The sequence below is a fragment of the Phaseolus vulgaris genome, chromosome 6, assembly GCF_051622355.1.
Source record: "Phaseolus vulgaris cultivar YP4 chromosome 6, ASM5162235v1, whole genome shotgun sequence".
Taxonomy (NCBI): Eukaryota; Viridiplantae; Streptophyta; class Magnoliopsida; order Fabales; family Fabaceae; genus Phaseolus; species Phaseolus vulgaris.
In genome coordinates this window covers 4,390,639-4,396,435 of record NC_143503.1, presented here as the reverse complement: position 1 = coordinate 4,396,435, position 5,797 = coordinate 4,390,639, and positions in this window count along the sequence as shown.

Sequence of the window (5,797 nt, the reverse complement as noted above, 5' to 3'; positions counted from 1 at the left end):
CCTAAAGTCTACAATTTCCTCATGTTTTCCTCTAAAATCAAAGATCTACATTAGAATAAGGAAAAAAGAATACTTAAAGTTTACCAAATATCTTATAGACAATGGTATACAACACAAGTTATCTTTTCCTTACACGTAAACAATATTGTAGACAAAAAAAAAATCATAAACATATAATTGAAAGTGGTCTCATCTTACATGTTAATGCCTCTCTTTCTCTTCATTTTTAGGATGATGTTTTTCTTCCTACAACATCTTGTATTGAGCTTCTTCACACACCTTCTTTAAGAAACATGTCCTTAATAAAATATTTTTCATTAACCTCCTAAATATAATTTCATAAAAAAAAGTTGGTTGTGTTTACTATACTCTTCTCTAACCATGTGAAAAATATCAACTTGATTTTAGATCTCATGAGTGTCCTTTTATAGGATATAGAAATCAATATAAGAAATATAGATGTTTATTCCATGAAAGTTATATATATCTAGACATGTCAGTTAATGAGTCTTGTTTCCCTTATAAACATTTTATAGTAATTTTCTTTCAACCTTTAATTATGATAATAATTCTTTCAATACTTTTCCTTAATTAGCTTTGTTGTTAAGAATGTCACTCCTACAATTTCTAAACTTCTTACATTAATATTAATACTCATGTTATTGATGTTGAAATTGATTTTTTTTAATTCAATAGTTGTTTGATCCTAATTCTATTGTTGACACATGTTCTGCTAGTAACCATCTTAGATTAATACTCATCACATGACAACTTGTACCAAGGCATGCATTTTTAAGCCAAAAACATATGTTGTAGTTGTCACATATCACCTATGATAACACAATTAAGCATGCATATTGAAGTAGGTCCTTTCTAAATTGGAACAATGTCAAACTATGAAAGAAGAATATGAAGTTCTAATTAAGAATGATTTTAGAACCATTATCGATTTACCTCTTGGATGTAAGGATATAAGATGTAAATGGATTTTAAGAGAAAATACAATATTTAGGGTCCTAACAATATCTTTAGTTTAGTGATCATAGGTTTTTGTGAGTAGGTTGAGCTTCCTCAATCAAACTAGGACGGTTGGAGTTATCCTTATTCATTATTGTAATTAAGTTAGAATTTCATGTTTATTTTCCTCCAAGTACCATCCTAAGAAGTGGACTTTAAGTCTAACTCAACCTTATAAAATAGGCTTATAAAGTGAGGTTTGCACCCACTTATATACTATGAAATGTTCTTTTTTATAGTCGATGTGGGATCTTCAACATACCCCCTCATGCTGAGACCCCCAACTCGTGACTGAGACTATATATTTGTTCCTACCGGTTGACTTGATCGCCTTCGTAGCTCTAACGATGATCACACGCCCAATTCTCTCTGCCTTGGTTTGTGCTTTCCTTCAATCAAAACACTCTGCACCTGCAAAGACAAAGGGGTGCCCTAGAGGCCATTTGCACTCCGACGCTCAAGTCAATACTGGGTAAAGAAACAAAAATGTGTCTCAGAGTTCTAGTCTCAAGAACTGCGTACCTTTGTGAGGTTTCTTACTACCCTTTATATAGTTTAGGGTTTCCGCTATTTTCGTTACCTGCATTTAGGGTTTCTGAGGGTATGCCTTAGCGCCGCTATTACCCAATCTTAGGGCAATCTAACGGGTAAGGCTCCCTTATTGGAGTACAACCTCTAATGGAATGGCCACCTAGTACCAACTTATGCACCTAATCTCTGGAGCCATCCCTTTTGGGGGTGCCCTAGCTGTTCACGTGCCATGCATGCAACCTACCCCTGGGAGACGTAACCCTAACGGGCCTTCGCGCCTCCAGTGGTTCTTTACTTGTGTTGCGCCTGAATGCGTTATTCACACCACACGCATGGACCCTTCGTGATCTAGGCTTCCCCCTATTGATAACTGGTGTGTTGTTTGGGACCCACCTCTCGTGGTCCAGTTATGTTGTTTGAATGACCGATGTTCGATGTCACATCGCCCTCACTCTGCTGCCGAGGACACATCAACACATCCTGGTGATCGACGTCTGACCACTCATCAGCACCCTGGCTCATGTCGCTTGTGAGACAGTGGCCCACACCGCTTGTGGGTCCCATATTACATGGCTCACCATTACTAGTAGTTAGCGATATCCGAGGACTGGTCAGTACAATATTTATGGGTGGTTCGATAACGAGTGGCTCGATAGGCCCAACAAATTCTCACTCGAATAGGTTTTAAATGCTTTCATACCATTTTAAGAAGTGAATTTTAAGCCCACTTCAACCTTATAAAATCGACTCATAAGGTGAGGTTTGTACCCACTTATATACTATTAAATGTTTTTATCTCTGGTCGATGTGAGATCTCCAACATATCGTGACATTTATAGATGTGCAAGTTGAGTTATAATGAACTTATCCTAATCCTTAACTCTTAGGTTTCTTATTGAACTAATTGGATTAGATTATGAATTAGTATATGGTAAAACTACTTTAATACGAATCTTTCATAAAACATTTGTTATTTATTGAATATGACATTACCCTTTATGTCTTTATGTGCATTGATTTATTATTAATTAATGTATTTGTTCTCGTCGGTTTGCCTAAGGTGTCTTGTGCATCTACGACAGTTGTGCGTCCAAGAATCCCCCCTCTTCAACAGCGCTTTCCTCGTCTTGAATCACCTGAAAACAAAGAGACAATGGGCGTCCTCGCGGCCATTTGCACTCCGACGCTCAAGTCAAACACCGGGCAAAGAAACACCAAAAACTCTAACTTCTAAGCGTTCTGTGTGAGTATTCTCTCTGTGTGTTACTTGTATTAGAAATGCGTACCTTGTTATGCTAGTTGTTTCCCTTTATATACCTTTCAATGTCTCTGCCCTTTTGCTAATTGTGACTTAAACATGTTGTAGGTGTGTTTTAGTGACACTATCACCAGTCTTAGGGCCATTTAGTGCGTAAGACTACCCTGCCGAAGCGCAACTGGCGCGGGATGACCACTTGGATGCCAACTCATGCACCCAATCTCTGGGTCATCCGCCCTAGGAGTTCCCTGCCTTACTCACGTGCCATGCATGCAAATCACCCCTGGGATGTGACCCTTACGAGTCTTCTCTTTTCCAGTGGCTCTTTGATGGTGGTGCATACTACCGCGTTTCCTACACCCCATGCACGGACCCCTCGTGATCTAGGCTTCCCCTTACTGGTAACTGGAGTGTGGCCTGAAAACCACCTTTTTTGGTCCATCTTTACTGTTGGGTTGTCGAGGCCCGAGGCCTCTATGCCCTGCCTCAATGTCGCCCCCCTCCTCGGCTCCCCTTATCTGTGAGCCTAGCGAGACTCTGCCCTGTCCTGCCAACCTCCCAGTGGACCCAGCCTTCGAGGCCCCACCACGACTTTGGTCAACGCCCGAGTCCGAGGACTAGTCGGTACACAAGCCCCCCAATCTCGAGTTGTCAACTTGTTCAGCAAAGAGACTATGGCATCGCCAACCTACGTGGCTTCATGTGATAGGACGTGCACAGTGCACCGAAGTGATGTTTTCATGTTCCTGCTTTAATCAGCGCACACGTGTCTTAATCAAGTGGATGGGACTTAACGTCACTTGTGCTTTCTAAGTTTACGTTAAGTATTTCAAAAGTGCGTGCTTCATGCATTGTTCCATCACTTGCAACTTTCTCTTGCATTCTTCATCTTCTTCTTCGAGCGCTCTGGTTTCCTCTGCCGCAAAAATCACTACTTTCACTCATCAACAATCAAAGGTATGATTTTTCTCCATTGATTGCTCTTTATCTCCGATTTTGCGCATTGATAACTGTCTGGGACTGCTTAAATTTCCGCATCTTAAGTTTTCTTCTGCATTTACTTCGTTCCTCTGTTTTTTGAGTCTTCCTGCGAGGGTAGGGGTTTTCTGGGTTTCTTTAGTTTCATACCATAGCCCCCCCTTGTTGATTCTTTGCTTTCTTCTTTTCCTTGCTTTTCCTAGCTTCCTTCATCATGGCACGAACGAAAGTCACCGCCAACCCTCCTCCACCTAGCGTCAACTACAAGCCCTTATACCCTTGGGCCTCCGACGAGCTTCTTGCTGAAACCTCCACCCTCACCTCTATTGCATACTAGAGGGCGCATCTAGATAGCGAACCTGAGTTCATGGGTAGGGTGTTCGAGAGAGAGTGTGACGCCTACATCTCGGTTCGTCCCTGCGTAGAGGGCGAACCCATGTGCATGGACAATCGCGCCAACGAAGGTGAACCCTTCTTCTTCTTCTACCAGACTGTCTTCAAGCGCATTAGGTTGTGCCTTCCCTTCAGCAACTTCGAAAGGGAGTTGCTAACAGAAATAAACGTTGCCCCTGCCCAGTTGCATCCCAACAGCTGGGCTTTCATAAGAGTTTTCACCATACTCTACAATCATTTTGGCCACCCCCCTCCGTCGACGTCTTCCTTCATTTCTTCGAAGCCAAAAAACCCGGGAAGAACTTGTGGGTGAGCTTCAACGGTGTCGGGAATAGTCTTCCTTACCCTATTTCAATCATCATACAAAGGCTTCAAGGGGAAGTTCTTTAGGGTGTGCAACTCTGAGCACGGCCGCACCTCGTTGGACGAATTCCCCTTGTATTGGGTGGGGGAGTTAAAACTCAAGAAAGCCAAAACCCTTGATGAGCTTTCTTCTACCGGTCGTGGGGTATGACAAGTGTTAGCCAGCCTGGGGCTGGTTTTTAACATTGTTGAGCTTATAAAGTGCGAGTACGATCCATCCAGACTCACTAGCTACATTTAAAGCCCTGCCTCTAACGTTTTCTTCTTCCTATACCGCTTTGCTTATTTGTTGCCTCATACCTTACATATGTGTTGATTTTCTGTCCTTCCTTCATTCACTAAGTTCTTATCCTTCCTTATTCTGATGCAGGAATGGTGTTAAACGTAGAGAAATGGGCAAGATTAGCTGAGGTTTTATCCCTTCGTGACGACGCCGCTGCTGGTGCGGGCGCCTCAGCACCCGCTGCTCCACATATCCCCTAAACCGTTCCTACCCCTACGACCTTAGCCCCTACTGCCGCAACTCCCTTGGCAACCGTTGAGGCCTCTCCTACTCCAGCCCCCCTTGAGAAAGGCAAGGGGGTTGTAAACATCGCCTCTGATGATGAGGAGGACTTCTTGGACGACCCTGTCTTCAAGAGGCGTAGGGTGGCTGTGGCGACTCCCTCACATTCCACATCAACTAGCCGTCCTGCCTCGTTCAGGGAGCACCCACCGAGCGCCTCGTCCCCCCAAAGCCTTTTCGCACCCGAGGGTGGGGGTGAAAACGGCCCTGAGCCTGTCCCTGCGCCTGCTCCTAAGCTTCCCCAGGTCCTTCAACAAATCCTTAAAGGCTACCAGAAAGGGGCCATGGGAGGCTCCAACAAAAAGGTCGCGTGGGAGAGCTTGGCTCTCAGCCTTGGTGAATTCTTTTCCCAAGCTGACGCCTTCTCCTGTGAGACAGAATCGAAGACAAAAGAGCAACTAGCTTTGGTTGGAGAACTGGATCTGGTGAAGGAACAACTTGCGCAACAGGCTTAGGTTTTCTTCAACCGTGAGACTGCACTGAACCAGGAGCTAAGTGCCCTTCGACAGCCTGAGCTAGAAGCTAACAAGAAACTCCACGACAAAGGCCAAGAGTACACCACCCTGTTGAGCAAAGTTGTGCCACTACGTACCCAGGTGGTGGAACTCCAAGAAGAAGTTGCGGCCAACAAGGCTAAAAAGGCCAATCTTGAAGAGTGGGCCACCGATCGGGAGGTGCAGCTGGGCAAGGTG